The sequence below is a fragment of the Pleurodeles waltl genome, chromosome 1_2 (assembly GCF_031143425.1).
Source record: "Pleurodeles waltl isolate 20211129_DDA chromosome 1_2, aPleWal1.hap1.20221129, whole genome shotgun sequence".
NCBI lineage: Eukaryota > Metazoa > Chordata > Amphibia > Caudata > Salamandridae > Pleurodeles > Pleurodeles waltl.
This window is the reverse complement of record NC_090437.1, coordinates 1,030,572,915-1,030,600,348: the sequence shown is the minus strand read 5'-3', so window position 1 is coordinate 1,030,600,348 and position 27,434 is coordinate 1,030,572,915. Positions and strand designations below refer to the sequence as shown.

The window sequence follows — 27,434 nt, the reverse complement described above, 5'->3', positions numbered from 1 at the left end:
TATTCTATGTGGTAGATTAAAGTATTATCGAATAAAGTGAAAATAATATAAGTTTTTTTTTTTGTTAAAATAAAAAGAGATTTGTTTTTTAAAGTAAGGACAGTTATGTGCTATATCAGTTTTAATTACATGGCATGAGTACTATCCCAAAATATTAGTATAAATTGTATTTTATTTTATCAGAGATTTGTAGCACTATGTTGCCTTTGCCGCTGTTTTCAGTTTTGGTAACTTCACATTGTTGTCTTGAGGATTCCATCATAGACCGGACTCGTTTGTCAGTACATGTTTCGTTGTAAGGGGTTTTGGTGCGTGTAGCGGGAGATTTTGCCAATTTAGGTATGTGTCAGCGGAAGTTTGGTCTGTCAATTGCCCAACATAATATATGTGTTCGAGGTAACTGAGACTACGGTGTCTTTTTAGAGTCCACAGTATACCTTTCCATCAGTCTCAGTGTGGAATGTTGGGTGCTTGCATGTTATTCATGTTATTTGCTGGCTTGGGAAGTTATATTGTTTTATGAAGAGTGCAGTGCTACTGTAAACTGGGTCAAGTCATCTATGCAGTTATGGATGCGGATGCGTGCTCATGGTTCTGGCTATGTGATTCTTAATTTTTGTGGATTGCACCGTATGAAGATATGTAGAGAAGGAAAATCAACATATTGTAGAATGTTGCTACCATACTGACCCTTAATGTTTCTGGAAATAGTACAAATATAAGTGAATATTTTTGTACATTAATCACTAATCAGATATGATTGATATTTCTTTTCAAAATGTAGTTTTTTATGATATCCTCAAAAAGATACATGAATATTACTGTTATTCATTTCGGGGTGTGGCAGGCCAATCTTTAATCCTGCTATACTAAGGCACACCAATTATTTTGAGAATTTTGAATTGTAATTGACATGGCCAAATATTTACTGAGATGTAGAAATGAGAATAACTCATTTTTTTTTGTCAGAGATTCTTTTGTTCAAAAGTTTTATAGTATTGGAACAAAAATATTGAACAATACCATACATTATGGAACCGTTCCAGAATGTCCATAAATCTCATACTGGCTGAGAGATAAAGGAAAAATCTATCCAAGCGATTTTATATAAAATGAATCATTCTAAAAACGTGAGAAGTATTCAACCTATCAATTGGTCTATTCCTAACTAAGAAAGCATGTATTATGAACATAAAGCAAAATAATCAATAACCTAAAGAAATAAAATAAGGTATTTATGTATAAAGCTATGGACTGAGCGTATTACACTACACTTGATGGGAAGGGACCCTCAATTGTACTTTGAGACAGACCCCTGGAGATCCACGGGGATGAGCATTTCTAAAGCAATGGAACAAGCGAATATAGGGGCATATGTAAGAGCCCCTATATGCCACCATAGAATAATTTTTTCAACGCTAAGGTGGCTCTAAAGTGGCATTTTCCCCATGCCATATTAACAGAGTGGTGCAATGCAAGCATTGCACCACTTTGTAAACCCTTGCTCCACATTATGCCTGCACCAGGCATAATGTATGCCAGGGGGATGTGCCCCCATTAGGGGGGCTGAAAAAATGGCACAAGGAAATCTAAGGGGCCATACCATAATTTATAAAGGGCCCCTATGTACTCTACAGGAGTAGCGCCAACATTTTGGCATTACTCCTGCAGAGTACATCAATAGCATTAAAAAATGACACTATTGCCCCCTACCTTGCGCCACGGTGCGCGGTATATTAAATAATGCACACTCATGGGGGCGGTATGGGAGATCTAAGGGGTGCAAGGAAAGTGGCACTGCACTGGGTACAGCACCACTTTCCTTAAATCTTTCTCACAGTCTGCAATCTAGGAGACTGTGTTTCAAAGAGAGTTTATCTTCTGTACATCACAACTTAATTAACTTCATATAGGTGTTTTGTTGAGTATGACGTCTCAAGCCAATGTTATCTGCATTATGTCCATCATGTGTGATTTGATTTTTTTACTGGAGGATTTTCTAGTAATAAAGGATTAGTTTCATCTTAAAATGAGGAACACATCCATTATTGTGAAGTCAGCAAGATTTTCATCTTGACTCATGTTGACTGCGTTTACCTCAAAGAAAACAGTCACTGCATTTAACATTAACTTGACTTTAGCAATATCTTGCATGTAAGTGTTGGTTTTCAGCCACCAGTAAAAAATATTTTTCTCAAATTTACTGGCAAACATCATGTTGCTAGATCATCTCTTCCTTCCATGCAGTTACAGCATAAATCAGATGACGAAAGACCTAATGCTTTTGAATCTCACTGGTGTCCAAAATGGTCTACACCAACAGATACACATTTGGGCTAATGCTGCAGTACTTTTAGTCATTATTTGTGATTTGCACATCATTGCCCATTTTAAGATGTAAAGAGGACTCTAACAATAATAACTCCAGATCTGCTCCCACTTCAACTCTATTGTTTTGGTTTAGCATAGAAGAAGTAGGTCTTTTATACACTTTTGATATCATATTGCTTTGCATTATGATAAATGCAGAAGATTAACCTGATCAATATGTTAAAGTTTAGATATGGTCATCTTTAATTTCATGAAAGTATAAAGTTCTAGATTGTCTAGTCCCTATCTGTGTTGTAAGTAGTTGGAAAACATTGGTAATGCATGAGAATCCGTCTCCTGGACTAAGCCTCTGATGATTCGGTCTTTCAGGTATATTGTACATTCTCCCATTTTAATTTGTTGTTCTATAATGATATAATGGAAGGTTTCTTTACTTCAATAGTAAGGTTTTTGTCTAGTTGTATCAGTGCATTCGACAGAATGGGTATAGAGTGAGTAGGCTGCGATTTGTTAAGGGTAGATATTTCTAGTTGAGATAGGATGGCAACTAGAGAATTTACATTTTTTACCAATCCAGTGAGAATGTATCATGCAGTTGAAAACAGAGGGATTTTTAGTGTACAGGAAAAACTGTTTGAACTAATGGAAAATTAGATAAGTTAACACTTCTTACCTCACTCCACATTTCCAACTTTTTCAGGGATATTCTAGCTCTCTTTGATTTCCCAATTAAGTTCACAACTAGGAGATATTTTTTATAGAATTTGATGGATAACCTTATCAGCATAATACGCCAATGATGATTTACTATAGGTGTCACTATAATTTTTGCAATTTCAGTTATTCCCCAACAGGATACAAAACATAAAAAATTTGATCAGCTGTCAAGGAGATCTGTGATTTTCATAATACCATCTCCTCATTGTACCTGGCTGAATAACACCCATACTCTATTCAAGTTTCCCCGTCTCCAGCTAAGTTTGATGTCACGATCATTCTTGTTTACAAAGGACATTGAAAGGCTGTACCCCTGACTTTTCTTTATTTAGCTTATAGTTCATAACTTCAGCCCAATCAAAAATTGGCCAGTTTAAAATGTAAGCTTCCTTGGTAAATATCAAAACATCCTCAGCCTTGACCATCATTCTTTATGTGCCTGACTCTAATCTGATGTACTGATGCTCAGAATCATTTTTATAAAATTGTCACCAAATTAAAAATTAAAAATATCCGAATGGAGAAAAAGTCAGGAAACATTATAGGATGAATGATTCCATTGTCATTGTTGTGGTTAGAGAGTTAATCAATTTCACTATTTCTGTCACGTGGCCAACAATTCTGGAACTGTCACTCAAATACCTCTTTTTTTTAAAGAAATGTGCTGCAAGTCTAGTTATTATTAAAGCTAAATCTAGTCTACTTGTTAATATCTCTAGAATCATTTTACAATAAATATTGATTAGCGACCTTGCCCTTTAGGTTTTTGTTTACTAGTGATCTTTATTTTCTTTTTGTAATAATACTAGTGTGACTTCTGCTGCTATTCTATCGTACTGTGTGATCTTTCCTCTGTTAAATGTCATGATTGCAGCAGAGTTTACAGAAGAAGGCCATGTAACCATCAAATCCAGGACATATACCCAGAGGTAACCTTTTCCACTCGCCATTCAATGCAATTGGCAGTCCACAATTCATGTAGTCCGCCCCAGAATGGTTGTTGAGTTAATGGAGGCAATGCCTTTGGTGCAGGTTTTCCTAAGTCCTCCATTGGCATTGCACCCCTAGAAATGGCAATAATGCTACAGATTGTTTAATAGGTAGTGCTGAGAAGTATGATCACTTAACAGCACAAAAAGTGATCGGGGTAATCTCTGAATTAATCTGAACCAAAGGTAATCACTGTTACATCTTTACCGAAAGCAATGTCCAAAAGTTACCAAAGACTTTGCGCATTCAAGAAAGGAAATAGCTCTTCTCCCACTGTTAGCGGGCTGTGTTCTCATCACCTGACTGAGTATCCATACTGTCTTGCCCTATCTAGTATTTCTGCTTTCAAGGTCACCCCTAGTTGTGTATTACACAAGGTGCCTGGAACTCCATGCATAAAGGGCATTGGCAGGAATCTGTGGTCCAGGACAGAATGAAAGATGTCAAACAAGGGCTTCTTCATTTACTAAATGAACACCATGACTTTCTGGAAACCTTCCAATCAACCCTTCCCAAGATGGTGGAGTCACTATTAGACTTTATATAAGGTACTCATTCCAGGATGAAGTAGAACCGTTTCCAGTGATGTCAGTTTCTGTTTGAATCATATACAAGGGAGGCGGTTACAAGAAAATGTGCTGCAATGCATTTGTTCCTGTATTTTACATTACATTCGTCTCCCCATTAGAATTTTTATTGTCAAAGATTTTTGGATGGCCAGCCGGTTCTTCTTCTCAAATCTACACCTGTAGTTCTCGCTTTGCTCTTTTCTTCTTTGTGATGAAAAGGTAAGTGTGGTGCCTTGCTAATTTCTTTAACATTAATCGTAATCTTCAATGAAGAACTGCAAAGTTTCCAAGAACTTTTTTACTCCGTTGTGGGATTTTCTGCATAACTTGGATCCTTTTACAGAGTCACTTGACACATTTCACATATACTATTCTGTGCAAGGTAGCACCATGACTACTGGTAGGAATGACCAATTTCTCTTGGGCAATCACGAAGTGGTCTGCATAGCCCATTTCAGCGTCCAGTGCTTGACAATTACCATGTGCCATTCCATGTTTTTAGCTTGTCTGTGCCATTATATACAGGGGCTTTCAAAGAGGAAGTGACCTAGCAGTTCAGGCCTGGCTGTTCCTTTTTTAACAGGAGAAAGCTGATTGACAAAGGTTAATCCCTGTCTATAGTTCTGTCACGGTCAATGCTCTGCCTTACCTATAGGAAAAGATCAGCTTCTCAGGAGGCCTCACTTAATGAAAGAGCCAAAGCATTGATGCGCCTGCAGTCATGTAAACACTATTTCTTTAACAACCCACTCAGGATCTGGAATTATACCACTCATCAGGCTTGCCTCGTCACTCTTGCAGTTCAGAAAAGAACTGAGAAGTAATTTCTTCAAAGAACACACCTTGTATCTTCATTAAATACCAGAGCCCACATGTATAATACACCAGCAACTCATCTGCTCTTCAAAATTCCAGCACTAATCCTTATTAGGAACCCTAAGCGAAATCTCTCTCTGTTTGTGCTTGGCAAGTACCAATGCATGCATGCATGAATACATACCATCCCATAAATCAGTGCAGCAGTCACATTTTTATTTCTTTATTTCGCTTTACAAAATTTCTCTAAATGTTTGATCATAATTGTCTTTAGTTTAATAAATAACAGTGGTATGTTGCATACAGTACACTTCATGCTGTGCTGGATGGAATGTACTGTAATCCATGCCAGTTCTGGGGGGTTCTATCAGCGGTGGATAATAACCAGTTGCTTATATTTCAAGTCAGATTCACTCTCTACGAGAAGGCAAAAAGACCTCAGTTTACATGCCTGGCATTATTCAGCTATAAATGGACTCAGCAGGACCTTGTCAGCGCCAAGAATAGGTTGCCAGGGCCATTCACATAACAGAGCTTCCTTCTGTTTATTATTTGATCATCAGCCAGTATTAAAACAGCCTCAAGGTTCAAACGCCTCCATTTCAGACATATACACTTTTAGTCTCTAATTTCCATAGCTAGGTCAGATCAGAATGAACATTCTTCTTTTGTTTCTTGGTGGAGTCTAGAAAAGATTGCACTTCATTTTCTTGCAGCTACAATCTCTGCAATTGATCTGGGCACTATATGGGGCACATGAACATTACCTGGCGGGCTCAACGTGCCTTTTTCTAGATAGACTGATTTGTAGAAAGATGAGTCAGTGTGAGTGATATCGTCTGCGGCTTTGTCTGGTGGAGTGTCAAATATCTAAAGGTCTGTGTGGGGTTCCTTGCTCCCTGAAAGGCTGAAATAGGTGACATTTCCTGAGGAAATCTGGTTTGTTTTTGGAGGGAGTGCTTGATAATCCCTGGTGCGCCGGTTAATATATGTGAAGGAGAGCGTAGAAAGACTCAGTGTTTTTTTCAGAGGGTGGCAGGTCTCATGCACTCAAGTGTACGCTTCCTTTCTTTGAAATGTTGAATCAGGCTCACCAAGATTTTGCCTTTTCACACAAGCACTGCCTTTCAGCGCGCCCTGCTCAGCTGCATTGGCCCGGCTTTGTCTACCACAATGAACTGGCAAAACATTAGGAAAAAGTGTGTATTTATAAGCACAGGGCAGAATTTCGGGAAGTGAGAGTCAGTAGCCTGAGCAATAATAATTGGGATATGGATCGATACATCCCAAAAGTGCTAAGGTGCTGGCGAAAGTTATCCACATGATGTACAAGAATCTCACATGCCTTCATAGCTTTTTTATTTTCCAAACTATGCAGAATGATAGAGGTGCCACTTGGATGTGCAACTATGGACCTGCCCTCTTCAGAGGTACTACAGGCAAAGTTTACAGATTATAGATCCTTAGGGCCAGTGAGAATTGGACCTTATCACACCCACTAGCATCTTCTGAGAACCTCTTTGGACCACTGTCTGAGACCATCTTCTGAGAGCCACTTTAAACCACTTCCTACTAGCTCAACAAAAACAAGTTGTCTAATTGAAAGAAAGAGTAGGAGAAAAAAACTTGAAAAGGAAAGACATTCTAGCATTTTTTATTATACCCTCATAAAATGTCCTGATATTTTCAAGACGCACAGTGGGTCGGTGACAAGTTTCAGTATTGATCCCTGATGGTTCATCGCATCAGAAAAGGTCAAGACAAACCTTTATTTCACACTTTGGACAAGACTGGTGTTTTTCTGGAATTACAGAGATAACCATCAGCAAAGAGCTAGGAGGTTTTGTTGCTTCATGCCGAGATACACTGCCTCATGACTAGGAATAATGACCACCCCTACTGAGGGTTTGCACTGCGAGAGGACGCCAAAAGGGTTTCTGAAATATAATTCAGCTCTTGAAGAGTGCAGTGGGGGTGGGAATAGGTGTTCAGTTTGGCGACTTTTTTCATCAAGAAAGTGATCCTTACTTTTTCCAGTGCACATGGATGGGCAGAACATGTGGTCACCATCAACATTTACATTGCACACAATATACAGAGCATATTTATTTATGTTACAAGCTTCATAGGGTGACCAGATTTTGAGGAGCAAAAACCGGGACAGGTCAGACATAAAAGAAGGACTAAAGAGTTTACTCTCACTTTTATATCTGGCCTGTCCCATTTTTTTTTGCATAGCTTTGTGATTGTGTGCCTATACATGTGTGTGTTTATATATATATATATATATATATATACACACACACTCACACAACACACACACACGCACACATTTACAAGGCTACATATATAAAATTAGCTATGGCTTGACTTCCCACCCTGCACCCCCAATCCGCCCACACCCACCTCTCTCTGCTCCCCACTCCATCTCTCTGCTGAGAGCAGACAGGGGACTGTGTTGTCTGACAGTAACAGATAAATTACTTTAATTATTTCATACTTTACTTATGCTTCCCTACATGATCTGACCTTTGCCCCAAAAACCAGTACATTTATTTAATGATCTGACCTTTGTCCCAAAAAACAGGACATTTTTTTAAAATTAAGGGAAGCGTCGGGACACCGGGACAGTCCTCTAAAAACCGGGACTGTCCACGGAAATCGGGGCATCTGGTCATCCTACAAGCTTCAGTATCTTTAGAAGCATATGTTCCCCACCCTGTTACTTGCTACTTGATTGCTTGTTTGCTTACCTGATGATCAGACCTATGGACGCACTACTTATATCTCAATGTATCTTTATTCTCAAATGATGATTTGTTGTTATGGCCTTACAGAAGGCTAGTCCCTGGGTACATCATCCTTTGTGTGAGTAGAATGTGAGGCGATAACTCAAAAAATGCATTTCTGTGAATTCTGTGAATCATTCGTCCTACAGTATTTTGTGATGCACGCTTAATGCACCGGCCTGTTGGCACACATGGTGTGGTACTGTATTTGAAGCATTTCATGCTCTGAGCTCATACGTCCACGCATCAATATATTCTGACACCCACCATCACCATGGTTAGAGTAGTTTCTCTGAACTTTGGGTGTGTAAATGATTTGAATCATAAACTTCAGTGAGCTGAGGCTTCTTTTGTATTTCTTCGGAACGCAACTCTCAAATTCACTGAACTATCTAAACATATGGGAAGATGGATACGCCATCTTACTGTTTTCTAGTTCTCCCCAGGAAGAAAGGTTGTTGCAGTTCTTTCCATAAAACTATGCCCTTCTACCTCGCGGGTACCCGTTGCGACACTCAAGGCCGATGTATACTGACGTCTCGCTCTCATGTGGGTTAGAAGATTACCTTTCTAAAGAGCTGCACTCCGAGCCAAAGTTCATGCTCTGTCAACAATGTTTTTAAGAACGCTATCCCTCATAATGTGCGGATATTGTTCTGGAGTTCTGTTCTACTTTGAATGCTGTTTACTAATTAGTAGCAGCCACATTGTTATCTGACAGAAGGTATCCACGTCTATTAGGTTGAGCATAGCAGCGCACAAGTGCTGCTTTGCGGACGTGTTGGTATCTCTGTGGGCTTTTAACCACTCCCACCTCACACCCATCACTCACTCCTTCGTGGGCTTGCCTTTCAAAAATCCTTTGATGACTTTGGTAAATGCTTTACCTTTGTCCCGTCTTGGGGTGGTTTTGTTATCGCCTTGGGGACCGACCCTGTTATATGGATAATTGCACGTTTGCCCATATGTTTGACTGCCAGTGAACTTCTTTTTCCTTTTGTGTCTCTTCTTCACGCTCACGCTCATGGCAGCTGTGGCGCTTTGAATTGACTTGTCAACTGTTTTACTGTACATTTTCAATTTATGTGGCAAAAAAGTCCAGTTAGGAATTTACAACGCTAATAGCTCTAACTCGAGCAAACGCGAGAACCATTGCGTTGCAAATGCTTGTTTTTATATTGATATACTTGACTCGACTGTAAGACTGTTGCATGTGCACAGGTTCCCTGTACAGCGACCTAGAGTGGAAATATCAAAAGTGATAGTGAGGCATAAATCTATCCTAGCCGTGTTTAAAGCATGACCAGAGCCACTGGAAAAACAGAAGGCCACAGGTTTCTCCATGTAAACATGAATTTGACACACTTACCGCATAATACAACGTGTGCTGCATAGATTACAGATGTTAAAGAAATATTTTTTTGTTTCTAGCTTAAATAAATGGAAAGTTATTAAAATTGGTGTGCACAAGTTTTACTTCTGACACTTTTCAAACGTTAATCGTCCCATTACAGGATTTGAAAGAGAGGGCTTTTGTGTACAGTAGCAATGTATATATTATTATATATACTTGAAGCAAGGGAGTAAGCGGTTGTTTTTTAATCAAAATGTTTTGTTTCACTATTCTCTGAGATTCAGGATTACATCACAGACACTGTATTCAGAAGGTAATCAAACTTGAGAAGAATCCAAAATATGTTACATCTTTTTGGTGGTCAATGTCCTAAATCCTAATTTATCTCTTAGCGAGGCAGATATGGAATAAATAGGAAAAGTATTACAGTGTTCACCAGGGAAGAGAGTACCTCCTATTAGACCCATTGTGGGAAGACAGGGAAAAGCTGTAACTGCTGACCAGTCTTACAAATAACTGGGATAGTCGGAATAAATGTGGGCTTCTTGTCTTCAGGGCGTTACACTGTATTGTTTTTACACAACAAATTTGTTATGGGGTAGGTCAGTAAAAATACCATATAATATTGTACTCCTGATTCCTTGCCATAAATAATCAGTAATTGTTTCTGTTGACTGTGTATAGGTTTCTATCTTAAAAGCGTATGTGTTATAACTAAATAATGTTTATTTCAAAATGTTTATGTTGAACATATCATAATGCATCAGTGCTTCAAAATACGTTTAGACAGTAAAAATGTAAAAAATTGTTCAATTAAACGATATTGGGTGCATAGGATACATTGCTGTACGTAAACAGAATATAAAATTGAGTTTGCATAGCAACTGATAGAACAATAAAAACTAGGACATGGTGAAGTGCCGATCTGTTTCTCTTTCCTCTCATCTAGACAATGGTTGTTTGGTATCTCCTCCCTACTAATTAACCTTTCGAGTTCTACCAAGGAAGTTGAAACGGTCCATCCCCACCCTGGTCTGTGGAGCTGCTGTACAGCCAGTGGCCCATTCCTATGTACCATTACATTATCTAGCCTGCTTACAGTGACCATAGTTCCTTTCAGTGTCACACTGCATAAAGAGTCATGCCTTGTCAGAGTTGCTAGGACATCTGATCACATTATAAATATTCCAAAAGATCTCATTTGGCACTGCAAGAAGCTAAAATATACTTCAAAATGACATGAATGATTCACAAGGGCCTCATACTTGACTCACAAGCTAATCTAATGACAAACTTTACTTCACTGGAAGACAAAAAAACTGAAAAAGTGTATGAAATTGGGGTTATTGGTTGAGGGGGGTGAAAGCTCCACTCAGGCAACAACCAGAGTCTTTAGAAGGGCAAACCACAAAATCACTAAATTAACCTGTGCTTATTCCTCTGGTACCTTTGCACAAAGTAGCCAGGCTTAGTTTAGAGTCAAGGTATAAAGTAATTAGGCAGCATACAAACAGTATTAAAGTGAAAACATAACACAAGAAAAATCCCAAACCAGTTTGGTAAAAACAGAATATATTTTTTTAATTAAAATGATACAAGAATGACAAAATATCAGTAGAAATGAAGATATTCAATTTTAAAGATTTATGTGAAAATAGCACCTAGAACCACAAAGCGCCACTCATGGTTATCTGGCCGCAGTAGACAGGGGAAAAGTCACAAGTTCATGTTGACTGTGATAGAGAATGAGTTGGATACCGGAACCAGGTTAGTCCTACTGGGAGTTGTACCTTAGTGTCCTTGCTGTTGAGATGGAAGGTTCTGAGTTGGTGTACGCCACACTGCATGAGATCTGATGTAACTGCCAATCAGGAGCTGCAAGATGCTGTGATGCAAGGTCCTCCGTCACGCTGCATTGGTTCCAATGAAGCAGCAGATCAGGAGATGCGAGGTGCTGCAATTTGAGGTCCTGCATCAGGTTGCTTCTAGCTGCATCAGTTTCGATGAAGCCTCCATTTGCTCCAGGAGGAGTACATTCAGCTACAGCCAAGGGTCCAGGTACTGGGGGGGTGGAGAGGGGTGGTCACTTTTTTGGGATCAGGATTTACTCCAGCAGAGACCAGCAGCGGGCTCAGTCAGGTCCAGTTGCTGGTCCAGACAGATCCAGTTGCAACCAAACAGTTGGGCAGATGCAGAGAGGGCTCGGAAGCTTGTTGCTTCCCTGTAGCTCAAACAGGAGGTCATCCAACTGACTGTTGTAGACACTCTGGGGCATATTTAAGAGCCCCTAGCGCCATTCCAATGCCACATTAGCATAATTTTTTTACTTTAATGTGGCGTTAGAAGGCAAAAAACACCTTGCCATATTTACAACGTGGTGCGCAACTTTATAACCCTTTACGCTACATTATGCATGCGCCAGGCCTAACGTATGCAAATGTGGGTCCCCCCCATTAGGGGAGCCAAAAAATGGCGCAAGGAAATCTAAGAGATTTCCTTGCACCATTTTTTGGGGCACTCCTAATGCCTGCTCGAAGCAGGCATTAAAAGAAGGCTTCCATTGCTTACAGTGAACCTCTGGGTGCTTTGCAGGATTAGCGTCAGAATTTTTTACCCTAATCCTGCAAAGCACCGGACTAACGTAAAAAAATTCAGATGCTAGTCCCCTAACTACCGCCATGGTGCGCCGTATTTTAAATACAGCGCCCACATGGTGGCATTAGGGGGACGCTAAGGGGCACAAGAAAAGTGGTGCTGCACTGTGTCCTTTAAACAGCAGGGAAGTCCTCTTGCACAGGCTCCCATGTAAAACAATTCAACATGTGCTCACACAGTGTATTGCATGGATTGCCAATCCATAGTTTCTGCCCATATGTAGATTAAAAAAGTAAACTGTGGAAACTCGAGTGCTCAATACTGAACGTGGGATGCTAAGAGAGGCCTGGTCACCACTATGGATGCATAATGCTTGTCTGGATCTAAAAAGTAATTAGTGGCTAGCGAGTCCTCAATTTTGCAATATTTGTTTCCTTTAGTGACATGTCCATTCTATTGCGTTTAAGACTTTTGCTGCATTATTTATAGTGAATGGTTTATTATAGAGGCATAGGTTCTGACGATTGATGTCTCTGAATAAAAATCTTACACGTATTTGTAGTCATATCTTTCTAAGAATTGTTTTATCTGGTTAGTCAGTCTTTGTGGTATATGTTCACCTCCTAGCCTATCCAGTCTCTGGCATACATGTTCACTTATTTAACTCCAGAGCTAAGTCAGTACTACTGTGCTGTAGTCAGTCAATTGTAGTTTATCAAAACAAACTCAGTTGCTTAGTTGACGCATACACAGCCACTTTTATGCTCTGTTATATTGTAAAACACAGAAACTACCTGCACTTCGCGTCGGCCAAGGCAAATCTCAAGGGGAGGGTGGGAGAGAGCACGGAGACAGAGGGGCTAATATAAAAAAATAAAAAAACATACATTACCACCAACTCCGTCTCCTGCCGCCTCACCCCTTTTCCCTCCATGCTGGGACACTAGCACAGGTTCCCCAGCAATCCTGGTGCTGCTTTCATGCTAAACATAGCAGCGTAAGGATTGGTCTGAGCGGCAGTCACTGCCGCTCAGACACAGCCCTGATGTCTACGCAGATTCTCCAGCCCAGCTGTTAAACACAGCCGGGCTGGAGAAACCTAAGTGTGCATGTGTGTTTGGCCAGCCTGTGATGGCCGGCCCACCACACATGTGCACTTAGTGCAAACACATATGGGCCCCTTTTGAAGCAAGCATTATGACACACATAGGAAGGTAACACTGTATTGTATTTCTTTGATTCTATGTAGACTGCAGCGGTGTTGGATGCAGTTTGTTGCATTTTGAAAGTGTGTGATGCGTCCGCTTTATATAGGCGGGGTTTTTCTGTTCCAATATAGATGTAATATCTAAAAGCTTGCTTAGCATTTTGCCTGTGTTTCCTAAGTACTAATTAGGGTGTTAAAATACGAACATATTAGGATTACATTTATACTAGATTTGTGATCTGTTGAGAGGTTTGGAAATATATTCTGAACTGTAGCTTGATTAATTCATATTTATTGCTTGATTCGTTTGTGTTATGTGAAATCACTTGTGGTCACAGTACAGGAAGTGCTGTTCTGAATAGCTAAAGGATGTTCTGTAAGCAAGTGCTTAGTCATATGTAAAGGGTGCTGGCTTTAAGAATATGAAGCAGTAAAAGAACAGCAGCTGGAGAACTCCAGGGCCAAATGTTTTGCTTGCAAGCAACTATGTTCAAATCGTTTATGGCTTCACTGTAGTAAGTATGCACAGTAACACCATGCTGCAAGCTTATGATTATATGTCCACTTCTTTACTGTTAATCCATAGCATTAAAGTTACAACCATCAATATGTATGCACCCTGAACAAAAATTAACAGCCTATTCTCTGGCAACTGACGTCCTCTAGCGTGGACCAATCATTAGTTAAGTAACCCTTTAAGTGCTTCTGCCTGCCATGTGACATCCTCTTTTTTTTGGCAAAAAAACAGCAAATCGGTAAAAATCTTAAAAACTATTGGAAAAAAATGATAGCCTCCAACATCAGACTAGGAGGACTCTTAACTCACCTTCCACGATCAGACTTCCCAGCATAGAACTTGTAATTCACCATTTTAAAATCATACTAAAAGAAAACACAGAACAAAAATGGAAGGTATGGTTGGGAGGGAAACTCTTTACCCCTTGTCTTTAATAGAATTTAAGTCTCCTGTCACATAGTGCGGAAGATGCTACTTTCTATTACAAGACCAGAGACTTAATTATGACACGTCTAATGCCTAACACTCACATTACAGAGTGGCCAACATGCTTAAGTGACTAACTTGTAATAGAAAGCTATGAAAATATATTCAAAAGTCCAGTGCACTGCTTTCGTGAAGTCCTCAAGCTGACTAAATCCAGAATGATATCCCCACCCCGCCACCACCCTCCAATCGATCTTGCTAGAGAAGAGCAGGAAACCTGTTTATAGGGTTTTCTAAAAGAAATCAAAAGCTAGGTAGGAGAAGCAAGTCTGAAGAGCAGTGTGATCCTTATAACAGCAATGGCATCCAATCACACATCCATTGGTACAGTCAGGCAAAATGGGATCTGATAGTGTTTGAGAATGCCTTTTTACTTATAGTAACTTAAAAGTCGCTCCATCCGGAGTAAAAAGATCTAATAGGTAAAAAAGATCCATTATTCACAGCTGACAACACCCTAAAGAAAATGAAATATAACAAAAAAGTTAGCTTTCAAACAAAGCTCCAAAACCATCCACACGTTGCTTAAAATTTAGACTTAGGAAAACTCTCAGTGGGTATGGAGCACAACTCTTTGTTAACAAAGACGTATTTACACTGGCTTTCTATAAGTAATTTATGGCTGGCAGACAATGTAGTCCTATAAGTATTACCAGTCGCAAAAAAGAGAGACTGGAAAGGTTACCACCTCTACTGGAGGTGACCTGATTAATGTTTTGTTCCACACATTAGACAATCCAGACGGATCAGGCACATATGTAATGACCTCGAACTGCCAGAGTGCAAGAATATCAGATGATAGTTGTAGGAAAGTGCCGCTGTTGGCATGATTAACCCTCCCACACGTTTTGCCTAGTGTTGATGCCAACTTTGATTGAAAGTGTGCTGGGACCCTGCTAACCAGGCTGCAGCACAAGTGTTCTTTCCCTAAAACTGAACCTTTGTTTCCACAATTCAATCAATCAGTCACTCAAGGAATTTGTAAAGCGCACTACTCACTCTTGAGGGTCTCAAGGTGCTGGGGGGGGCGCTGCTACTGCTCGAACAGCCAGGTCTTGAGAAGTCTCCTGAAGGTAAGGAGGTCCTTGGTCTGACACAGGTGAGTGGAAAGAGTGTTCCACGTCTTAGCGGCGAGGTGCGAGAATGATCTGCCACCGGTTGTAGTTCTGCAGATGCGTCGGATGGTTGCGAGGTCGGCAGAGCAGAGCTGTCAGGTCGGGGTGTAGAAGGAGAACCGTCTGTTGAGCTACTCTGGTCCGGTGTTGTGCAGTGCTTTGTGAGTGTGGGTGAGGAGTTTGAAGGTGATTCTCTTGTTGATGGGGAGCCAGTGCAGGTTTCTAAGGTGGCCTGTGATGTAGCAGTGGCGGGGGATGTCCAGAATGAGGCATGCAGAGAACTTCTGGGTAGAGCCCTGGCACACAGTTAAGTCCCTTGTAAAGGGTACCCATGATACCAAGGGCCCTGCAGCCAGGGAAGGTCTCTAAGGGCTGCAGCATGTATTATGCCACCTTGGGGGACCCCTCACTCACATGGCCATGCACACTGCTTGCAGCTTGTGTGTATTGGTGGAGAGAAAAAGGCAAAGTCGACATGGCACCCCTCTCAGGGTGCCAGGCCTACAAACCACTGCCTGTGGCATAGGAAAGTCACCCCTCTATCTGGCCTTACAGCCCTAAGGCAGGGTGCACCATACCACAGGCAAGGGCATAGCTGCATAAGCAATATGCCCCTATAATGTCTAAGACCATTCTTAGACATTGTAAGTCCAGTGTAGCCATATTAAGTATATAGTCTGGGAGTTTGTCATTACGAACTCCACTACAACATAATGGCTTCACTGAATACTGGGAAGTTAGGTAACAAACTTCTCAGCACAATAAACCCACACTGATGCCAGTGTAGGATTTGTTGAACCATGCACACAAAGGGCATCTTAGAGATGCCCCCTGTGTGTTAGCCCAACTGCTAGTGTAGGACTGACCAGTCTGTGCCAGCCTGCCACTTGCAGACGAGTTTCTGACCACATGCAGTGAGTGCCTTTGTGCACTCTGTGGCCAGAAACAAAGCTCGTCCTGGGTGGAGGTGCTTCACCCCCCCCCCTTGCAGGGACTGCAACATCTGGCAGTGAGCCTCAAAGGTTCAAGCCTCAGGTTACAGTGCCCCAGGGCACTCCAGCTAGTGGAGATGCCCCCCCCCCCCCGGACAAAGCCCCACTTTTGGCAGAAAGTCCGGTGGGAAAATTAGGAAAAACAGGGAGGAGTGACCTCCCAAGCCAGGACCACCCCTAGGGTGTCCAGAGCTGAGATGACCCCCTCCCTGCAGAATCCTCCATTTTGTTTTGGAGGACAGGGACTAATAGGGATAGGAAGGTGCCCTCCTCCCCAATGGGAGTGGGCACAAGGAGGGTGTAGCCACCCTCAGGGACAGTGGCTATTGGCTACTGCCCTCTGACCCCTAACACACCCCTAAATCTAGGATTTAAGGGCCTCCCTTAACCTAGCTCACTAGATTCCTGGTGACCTACAAAGAGAAGAAGGACTGCTAAGCTGAAAAGAGAAGAAGGAAGACGACAACTGCTTTGGTCCCAGCCCTACCAGTCTGTCTCCTGCTTCAAAGAACCTGATAGAAGAACAGTAAACCATCCAGCGGGCTCAGTGACCTCTGACAACTCCAGAGGACTACCCTGCACTCCAAAGGACCCAGAACTCCCAAGGACAGCGGCTCTGTCCAAAAGAAACTTTCAACAAAGTACTCCCACCTCACTCTGGATACCCGTGTCCTGACCCTTGTGCACCCGACGTCCACGGCCTGTGCCCAGGTGGTCCACCCAGCAAGAAAGCATCCCCAAGCGATTGGGAGCAAGAGCCCACCATGGGTTGGCCCCTCCAAACCCCCACAACGATGCCTGCAGAGAGAATCCAGAGGACCCCACCCTCTTACCTGCCGACCCATGGTGTGCCCGAGACACCAACCTGGACCTCGACTGCAGCCTCTAAGTGACCCCCAGGGCCCCCTCATAGAGTTGTATTGGAAACCCAACGCCCTGTTTGCACCCTGCACCCACCCGCCCTGGTGCCATTGAGGGTGTGTGTTTGGTGCCTACTTGGAGCCCCTCCAGTCCTCTCTTGAACCCCCCTGGTCTGCCCTCCAAGTCGCAGGTGGTGGGTATTTGGGGTTAACTTGAACCCCTAACGACGGAGTACCTAAAACCCCAGAGATAGGAAATGTAAGGTGAATACTTACCTGTAAAACTGTACATTCTTTTCTTCCTCCAGGAACTGTTGAAAATTGGAGTGAGTAGCCACGAGGAAGAGCTCTGGCCCAGGACCTCCGTTAACAGCCCATCCTGGCTGCGCTGCCCGAGGCACCAGTAGCAACGTCTGTCAGGGAAGGCTCAGAGGGTGGGGACTCAAGCATCTGGAGGTCTCCAGCCCCGAAAGCTGAAAAATGGGACTAGGAGTGAAACGACTGAGCCAGAAGCGCGCCGCCTGACTTCAAGATGGCGGCCGTGCTGCTTTAACCTGTTGGGTGCCTTGGACGAGGTGACCTCGTCCAAGGCACCGGTTCCCGTGTGCCTTGGACGAGGTGATCTCGTCCAAGGCACAGGAACTGGGGGGAGCGCTAGCGTTCCCCCCCTGTGCTCCCCACCCACCCCCCCAAGGCAGGGATGAAAGGGAAAGCCCTTCCCCTTCCACCCCCCACGCCCCCCCCCCACCGCCCCTGTGACATCAGCGCGCGAGCGTGCGCTGATTTGTCACAGGGCTTCCCCATCGCGCTGGAAGCTGAGCTTCCAGCACGATCGAAAGAGAAATGCTCAGCATTTCTCTTTCGATCACGTGGGGGAGGCCCGGAGAGGCTTCAAAGGGAAGGAAATGTATTTCCTTCCCTTTGAAGTCTCTCCCAGCGTTTCAAAAGCCGGATTGCTTGCAATCCGGCTTTTGAAACGCCCACTAGACACCAGGGATTTTTGTTTGAAACTAACATAAGGGAGCGACCCCTTGGGCAAGGGTCGCTCCCAATGGGGGGCATTTTTCAGGAAGGCCTTTCCTGCCCCCCCTGGGGGCAGAAACCTCTAGGCACCAGGGTTTTTTTTATTTTTTATTATTTATTTATTTTATTTTTAGGTGGGGAGCGACCCCTTAGGCAAGGGACACTCCCCTAGGGGGCAAATTATATTTAGGCCATTTCTGCCCCCCTTGTTGGCAGATTGGCCTATTTTGATGAGGCCAATCTGCCCCCAAGGGGGGCAGAAATCACTAGACACCAGGGAGTTTTTTTTGTTTTCGTGAATTTCACGCAAGGGGAGCGACCCCTTAGGCAAGGGACGCTCCCCTGGGGGGGGAATTATTTTAGGCCATTTCTGCCCCCCTGGGGGGTAGATCAGGCTATTTTGAGTAGGCCGATCTGCCCCCAAGGGGGGCAGAAACCACTAGGCAACGGGGATTTTTTTTTTTTTTTTTTTACCGATGGGGAGCGACCCCTTGGACAAGGGTCGCTCCCCTGGAGGGGAAAATTGTAGTTAGGCCATTTCTGCAGATCGGCCGATTTTTGCTACGCCAGTGGGGGGAGAAACCACTAAGCACCGGGGATTTTTTTTTTGGCGCCAATGTCACGCAGGGGGAGCGACCCAGTAGGCAAGGGTCGCTCCCGGGGGGCAGGGGGTTGGGGGAGCAAATTTATTTTAGGCCATTTCTGCCCCCCCCCCTGGGGGCAGAAACCTTTAGGCGCCAGGGCAAATTTTTTTGGGGTGTTTTTCTTTGTTTGTTTGTTTTTTTAGAGATGGGGAGCGACCCATTAGGCAAGGGTCGCTCCCCTGGGGGGAAAATTGTATTTAGACCATTTCTGCCCCCCTTGGGGGCAGATTGTCCGATTTTAGGTCAATCTGCCCCCAAGGGAGCAGAAACCACTAGGCACCGGGGATTTTATTTTTGGCGCCAATGTCACGTGGGGAGCGATCCCGTAGGCAAGGGTCGCTCCCAGGTGGGGGGGGGCAAATTTATTTTAGGCCATTTCTGCCCCCCCTGGGGCCGGCTGAGCTAGAGGCCAAAATCCACAGGTAGGCACTTTGCAAAAAACACCTCTGTTTTCTGTGAAAAAAATGTGATTTGTCCACGTTGTGTTTTGGGGCATTTCCTTTCGTGGGTGCTAGGCCTACCCACACAAGTGAGGTACCATTTTTATCGAGAGACTTGGGGGAACGCTGGGTGGAAGGAAATTTGTGGCTCCTCTCAGATTCCACAACTTTCTGTCACCGAAATGAGTGGAAAACGTATTTTTTTAGCCAAATTTTGAGGTTTGCAAAGGATTCTGGGTAACAGAACCTGGTCAGAGCCCCACACGTCACCCCATATTGGATTCCCCTAGGTCTCTAGTTTTCAAAAATGCACAGAATTGGTATGTTTCCCTAGGTGCTGGCTGAGCTAGAGGCCAAAATCTACAGGTAGGCACTTTGCAAAAATCACCTCTGTTTTCTTTAAAAAAATGTGATGTGTCCACGTTGCATTTTGGGGCATTTCCTGTTGCGGGCGCTAGGCCTACCCACACAAGTGAGTTATCATTTTTATCGGGAGACTTGGTGGAATGCTGGGTGGAAGGAAATTTGTGGCTCCTCTCTGATTCCAGAACTTTCTGTCACCAAAATGTGAGGAAAATGTGTTTTTTTAGCCAAATTTTGAGGTTTGCAAAGGATTCTGGGTAACAGAACCTGGTCAGAGCCCCACAAGTCACCCCATCTTGGATTCCCCTAGGTCTCTAGTTTTCAAAATGCATAGGTTTGGTAGGTTTCCCTAGGTGCCGGCTGAGCTAGAGGCCAAAATCTACAGGTAGGCACTTTGCAAAAAACACCTCTGTTTTCTTTCAAAAAATGTGATGTGTCCACGTTGCGTTTTGGGGCGTTTCCTGTCGCGGGCGCTAGGCCTACCCACACAAGTGAGGTATCATTTTTATCGGGAGACTTGGGGGAACATAGAATAGCAAAACAAGTGTTATTGCCCCTTGTCTTTCTCTACATTTTGTCCTTCCAAATATAAGAGAGTGTGACATCTATTTGAGAAATGCCCTGTAATTCACATGCTAGTCTGGTCACCCCGGAATTCAGAGATGTGCAAATAACCACTGCTCCTCAACACCTTATCTTGTGCTCATTTTGGAAATACAAAGGTTTACTTGATAGCTACTTTTCACTCTTTAAATTTCAGCAAATGAATTTCTGTATACCCATTATAGAATGAAAACGCACTGCATGGTGCAGCTCATTTATTGGCACTGGGTACCTCGGGTTCTTGATGAACCAAAAGCCCTATATATCCCCGCAACCAGAGGAGTCCAGCAGACGTAATGGTATATTGCTTTCGAAAATCTGACATTGCAGGAAAAAGTTACAGAGTAAAACGTAGAGAAAATTTGCTGTTTTTTTCACCTCAATTTCAATATTTTTCTTTTTCAGTTGTTATTTTCTGTAGGAAACCCTTGTAGGATCTATGCAAATGACCCCTTGCTGAATTCAGAATTGTGTCTACTTTTCAGAAATGTTTAGGTTTCTGGGATCCAGCATTGGTTTCACGCCCATTTCTGTCACTGACTGGAAGGAGGCTGAAAGCACAACAAATTGTAAAAATGGGGTATGTCCCAGTAAAATGCCAAATTTGTGTTGAAAAATTGGGTTTTATGATTCAAGTCTGCCTGTTCCTGAAAGCGGGGAAGCTGGTGATTTTAGCACCGCAAACCCTTTGTTGATGCCATTTTCAGGGAAAAAACCACAAGCCTTCTTCTGCAGCCACTTTTTCCCATTTTTAAAACAAAAACGAAATTTTCACTGTATTTTGGCTAATTTCTTGGCCTCCTTCAGGGGAACCCACAAAGTCTAGGTACCCCTAGAATCCATAGGGTGTTGGAAAAAAAGGACGCAAATTTGGCTTGGCTAGCTTATGTGGACAAAAAGTTATGAGGGCCTAAGCGCGAACTGCCCCAAATAGCCAAAAAAAGGCGTGGAACAGGAGGGGGAAAAGGCCTGGCAGCGAAGGGGTTAAGTGAACTCTATCCCCGGGCGGACTCGTGCTGATCGAGTGCCTTGAGTGGGGAGAGTCTGCCACTGAGGCCACCGACACCGGGGTGACTCCCGAGCAGAGAGGAGTGTTGAAAGGAGATGGAGGCGGCGGAGGCCTGAAGCCGCCTGTCCCTAAAATGGCGACCGCTCCGGGCACCAGCCGATTAACGCCGGACTTGACCTGCTCTGCGGGGAGCAGCCGGGACTGATCTTGATCCCGAAGCGCATATCGGGACCATCTTGCTGGCGTTGGTGGACCAACACGACCCCGTAGGGTCCTGGGTATCACTCTGGATGCGGGGGTGCGAAGAGAGAACATCCTGCAGGCTGGCGGATCGCGGAGCCCGTGAGAGACACGTCCTCTCCCCATAATCATCAGGAGATGAGCCCTGTGGGCTGGAGGACTCTGGGTGCCTGCCTGCGGCCCTGAGGGAGACCAGGGCCGTAACAGACACCTGACCGGGCCAAGTGCCCTGTGTTACTTCACCCGATAGCGGCGCAAAGAGGTGAGCAGCGTAGCTCTACCAGGCAACTCTAGCTGGGGGCAAGCAGCGACGTTGACTTAAAATAGCGGCCCCCTCTTCCACACAGGATGGGCAATACTGGGAAGAAGAAGGATGCGGTGGGCGAAGTGGATGCACGACGGACCTGCGCTACATCCTCCCCTGTTGAGATACCGCAGATTGGCGTGGTTGGGGACCCACCTGGGAGTCCCTCACTAGGCGATATCATGCAGGCCATCACATTCTCCAGGGAGAGCCTTGAGACAAAGATTGATTCACTGGCGATTGATTTAGGCCTGCCCTGCCCTGCGAAAAGATACAAAGGCAAATATAGAAAAACAGTGAGCAGGATAGGCCATGGTGTCTCATGATGCATAGCAGGATTAGTAAAAGTGGCTCACTTCCTTACAGAGCTAAAAACACAGCAGGTGTTAGCATCACTGTTCAATAATAATAATTTCCATCTACCCCAGTAGGCTCCGTTAACATTGGTATTTCTTCTATCAGTGTGAGGGTCAGGCTGGTCTACTACGCTTGCCTGGTATGTAGATGTGCAAGTGGTGGCAAGATTGAGATGCGTCTGTTAACTAAAACTGTGCTTATCTATTGATAGTACATATTGCTCTGCCTATGTGTTACTACCACCCTCCCTCCCCCCTCAGCTTATCTCCTATAGTGACGATATATCATGCCTGGTAATACCCAGCCGTGTTAGTCTCGCGGAGTGTCCCGATTGCCCTGCTCGGGGATCCGCTCTATCTGTGTTGCTCACAATGCAATTTGACCTCTGTGAGGGTATCAGTCTTTAGGTGCAATGGCCTGTGTGGGGGCACCCCCGCCAGGGTCCGAGTGCTCCCTCTGCAGTGCTATGACAATCTGATCCCAAGCCTCCTTCATCTCGGGGGACCCCAATCCCCTTCTTGGTTCCGTGTATATCGCTGCTCCCTCACTTTCTGCCCATTTCCTAAGCTCCCTTCACCAGTCTCGGAGCCTTGGGCCCCCCAGGGTCTTCCAGTTCCTTGTCAGCTCTCTCTTGGCTAAGATAAACGTGAGGTCTTGGAATCTACTAGTGGCCTTATTCTTGGGTGTATGAGGGAACCAATGAAGTATGCACCTAGCAGGTGTGCGGGCAATCTCATTATGGATAATGTTAGCCACCTCCACAACCACTGTGTCCCAGTAAGATTCTAGCCGGGGACAGGACCACAGCATGTGGAGGAAATCCGCCGCCTCCATGCCACAGCGGGGGCATTCTGCATCTCTTACTCCAAAGTGATCTTGCAATGTGAGTGGGCGTTCTTTCTAGAATGCGTACCCAGTCTGCATCCGGTATCTGAGTCCCCAAACCATGCTTCCACTTCTGCATCAGGCCTATCAGGGGTGTCCCCTCCTCTGCCCCAATCACCCTATAGAGTCTGGTAACTGCTTTATGTGTGCAGCCTGTAGTTAGTAAATAAGTGCTGAGGCCATGTTGAGGGGCTTCGGTAGCTCCCGTCCCCCATTGCCGCCCAACAGATCGGGTGAGAGCTCGATGTAATAGGAAATGGCCCTGCGGGAGATCGTGTTCTTGCCGAAAATCCTCAAAGGGTAGTAGATTTCCCTCTCTGTATAACTTCCCCATCCGCGTAACCCCTGCCTCAATCCATGTGACTAGACCCCTCCTCTCTCCCACCCCAGGTAGCCAGCGAAGCCAAGATAATGGTACCTCAGGAGAATAAGGCGTGTTCATTCCTGCCCTACGGAGGCATCGCCTCCAGCACCTACGGATAACGGCGGGTTCGATAGGCAACGTCAGTCCTCTCCCTTGAAAAGGATTCCAGCCAGCTCAGTAGCAGGGGGAACCACCAGGCCCACGACATTCTCTCCAACACCTCCATCCCCCATCCATCTCGCCAACCATTGCAGCTGTGCCAATTAACCCTCAATCCCGATAACTGACCGAAGCGTGCCACTATAGCCTGCACCCCTACCTCTCCAGGCCAGTATTTCGTAAGAATAAGAGTAGGTCATCCTCATACAGCGCGATCACATGTTGCCGATCGTGCCTGGCCTGACCTTGGTACCAGGCGGCTGTGCTGGCATGAGCGGCCAGCGGCTCCATCACCAGAGCGAACAGCAGTGGCGATAACGGACACCCCTGTCTGGTGCACCTGCCAACCGAGTACCGTGCCGAAATGAATGTGCCCGTTCTAACCCTAGCCTTGGGGTCTGCATAGAGCAGCTTTGTCCATTTAATAAAACCTTCCCCGAGGCCCATGTGAGCGAGGACCATGTACAGGTAATCCCACTCGAGGCTGTCAAACGCCTTCTCTATGTCTATGGCAAGAACTGCTGACCCTGGCTCCATGGAGGCCGCCGACTCCATGAGGGATAATAGCCGGTGTACATTCTGGGCAGTGCCCCTAGTAGGAATGAATCCCGCTTGGTCCGGGTGGACCAGCCGTGTCATGTATGGCAGTAATCTTGTTGCTAGTACCCGACTCAATATTTTATAGTCTGAGTTAAGCATGGAGGGGCCTATATGCCCCGCCATCGTCAGGAGGTTTGCCTGGCTTGAGCAATGGCACAATTAAGGCTTCACCCATCGAGGCCAGTAGGCGGCCGATTGCATGTGCCTTGTTATACAACTTCGCCAGCTTGGGGGTGATTGTCCGTGCATAAGTTGCATAGAACAAGATGGACAGTCCATCTGTGCCCGGAATCTTCCCGCGAGCCAGGCCCACTAAAGCAGTCCCAATCTCCGATATCTTGATATCCCCGCCCAGGGTTCCGCGCTCCTCCTCGGTCAGAGATCGGGGCGGCAGCACCAACAGAAAATCTTGCAGCTCCGCTCCCGTCCCGTGGGGCGAGCTGATCTAAAGGGTGGAGTAATAGTCGTGGAAGTACGAGTTTATGTCGGCTTGATGATAAAGCTTTTCACCCAGTGGGGTGGTGATCTCCACTATAGAATTCCTCTCTTGTCGGGGTTAGGCAGCCATGCCAGCAGCGCCCCTGACTCATCCCTTTCAGAGTGGGTCCTTGCAGTGTACTGTTTATAGTCAAAGCATCGTACCGTCTTGGTATGCTCCGCCACTTTTTCCCTAGCCTCGTGCTCTTCCCCTCGCCTCTCCGGGTGATCCAGTGAGAGTTTCTCCAGTGACCTAAGTTCTTTTTCTGCAGCCAGGATATCCGGCAGCAAAGACCCTTTAATCCCAATGGAGGCCGCCATGCAGCGACCGCGCACCACTACTTTGAATGCCTCCCAGAGTGTCTATGGTGAAGGAGCAGTGGGCTCATTGTCCTCAAAGTAGTGGATTATATGGTCCCTAATCTGCTCTCGGAAAGCGGGGTCCGTCAGCAAGTCAGGCTTAAGCCTTCAATTAGGTATGCACGTGACAACTCGTGTCCACGACAAATGCAGTAGGAGCAGGTTATGATCAGAGGTGGTTTTCCCCAGATATTCCACTCCTTGCGCCTGTGCGTGCTCCTCTGGGGTGCTCAGGGAAGTGTCAAGCCGCACATGGAGATCATGGGCAGCGGAGAATGAGAATAATCTCTGGACGCAGGGTTAAGAGTTCTCCATATGTCTGCCAAATGCCACTCTGCCTGCCACTCTGTGAACCTTCTAGCAAGCGCATTGATCGGGGATTCCCGCAGTGGTGGGTGGGACCTGTCTATGCCAGGATTAGCCACGCAGTTTAAGTCCCCCCCAATCAACGCCGAGTGCAGCATGTGAGGCGTCAGTATGGCTGATAATTTGTTGAGGAACGTGCCCTGTTCTATGTTAGGAGCATATACGTTAATCAGTGTTATATCTCGTCCGCCCAGGCGGCCAGTGGTCAACACATATCGTCCACCAGGGTCCGTTAGTGTGTTAGTAACCTGGATAGAGACCCCCGCTCTGATCTACATCAAGGTGCCCCTTGCGTATGCCGAGTAAGTGGTATAAAATAGTTGATCCCTCCACCTCCTTTACAGTGCTGCGCCCTCAGCGGCAGTCAGATGGGTCTCCTGTAACATTGCTATGTGTGCCCCTCTTCTACGTAAATAGGAATATACCTTATACCACTTGGTCATATTATGCATCCCTCTTATATTCCAGGAGATCACCTTATATCCCTGCTGATCACCCATTGCAGAAGCCCTCTGACCATCCCCCCCGCGCAACCGCCACCAGACCAGGAGACCCAGACCAGCGCTTCTCGTAGTCATTGTCTCACCACAGGTAAAGATGAAAACAATTCCCTCTATAAACAACCAAAACTCCCTCAACTCCCCTTCCCCAGGACAGGAGGTGGAACAGTTCCCCATCCAAACTGTGTCAAACATGAGTCAATACTAGATCGGCAGGCAGGAAAGATCTCTCGAGCCATCCAAGGAGTCAAGGCCGTGGCTCAGGATTAGTTTAAATGTCTTGCTGCATGCCTTGTGAGTCACGTGAGTCTGAAGACCGAGTGAAAGTTCGAATGCCAGATGCCAATTACCGGGGCCAACCATCATATAATGCAGTCCGAGGTTCCTGGTGTCACTGCTGTAGTTCCAGGCTTGTCGCAGCCGACCCTGCAGACTCCGGCTCCGAGTCCGATCCTCCGGTTCCCCTCGTCGTGCCAGTCGAGCATGGGCTGTCACCCCCCTGGCTGAAGGAGGCCACCGCCGCGGCAAGGTTTCTCTCCGCTTGTGCTTCTTCCTGCGTGGGCGCCACAGCTCTCAGCCTGTGTCCTCTCGCATCTCAGTGTCTGCTGCGGGGTCTGGGTTCTCGGGTGACCCCCGCCTCTGTTGGGTCCCCCGTTCCTCCAACCATTCTCTCGCCTCCTGCGGTATGTGGAAAAATCACGCTCCCCTGCCATCCGCCACCCTCGGTGTAGCAGAGAACATTGCATAGGAGATATTCAGTTGCCGGAGGCACTTCTTAATTTCGGAGTACGTTGCCCTTTGCCTCTGCACTGCTCTGGAGAAGTCAGGAAAGATACGGATCAGGTAATTCTCAAACCTTATTTCTCCAGCCTTTCTGGCCTGGATCAGTATGTGGTCCCGGACTCTGTAATGCAGCTATCACCGGTCGCGGCGCAACCCCCGGAGGGGGAGCCCTTGCAGCGACCCTGTGCGCCCTCTCAAGGGCAAAAAAGTGTGAAAGGCCCTTTGGCGCAACAGTTTCAGAGATCCAGCGCTCCAAGAATTCAGGAAGGTTACGCTGGCCGATTTGTTCAGGGAGGCCTATTATGCTGATATTGTTTCTTCGGGACCTGTTTTCCGCATCTTCAGCTCAGGCCATGAGAATTTCTGTTTGCTTCTCCAGTTTGGTAATTCGAACCTCTGCCGCTGTCAGCCCGGGACTGAGGGCGCCCAGGGTCCGCTCCGTCGTCGCCACTCTCTCCGTACCAGGCAAGCGTAGTAGACCAGCCTGACCCTCACACTGATAGAAGAAATACCAATGTTAACGGAGCCTACTGGGGTAGATGGAAATTATTATTATTGAACAGTGATGCTAACACCTGCTGTGTTTTTAGCTCTGTAAGGAAGTGAGCCACTTTTACTA

The 27,434-nt window shown here is 45.4% G+C and overlaps 1 protein-coding gene across 5 annotated transcripts in view; it reads left to right on the top strand.

The window, feature by feature from the left end:
- Nucleotides 1–27,434, top strand: part of TBC1D1 (TBC1 domain family member 1) — an 844,646-nt gene that overhangs the window by 48,112 nt on the left and 769,100 nt on the right. The gene's annotated exons all lie outside the window — the stretch shown is intronic.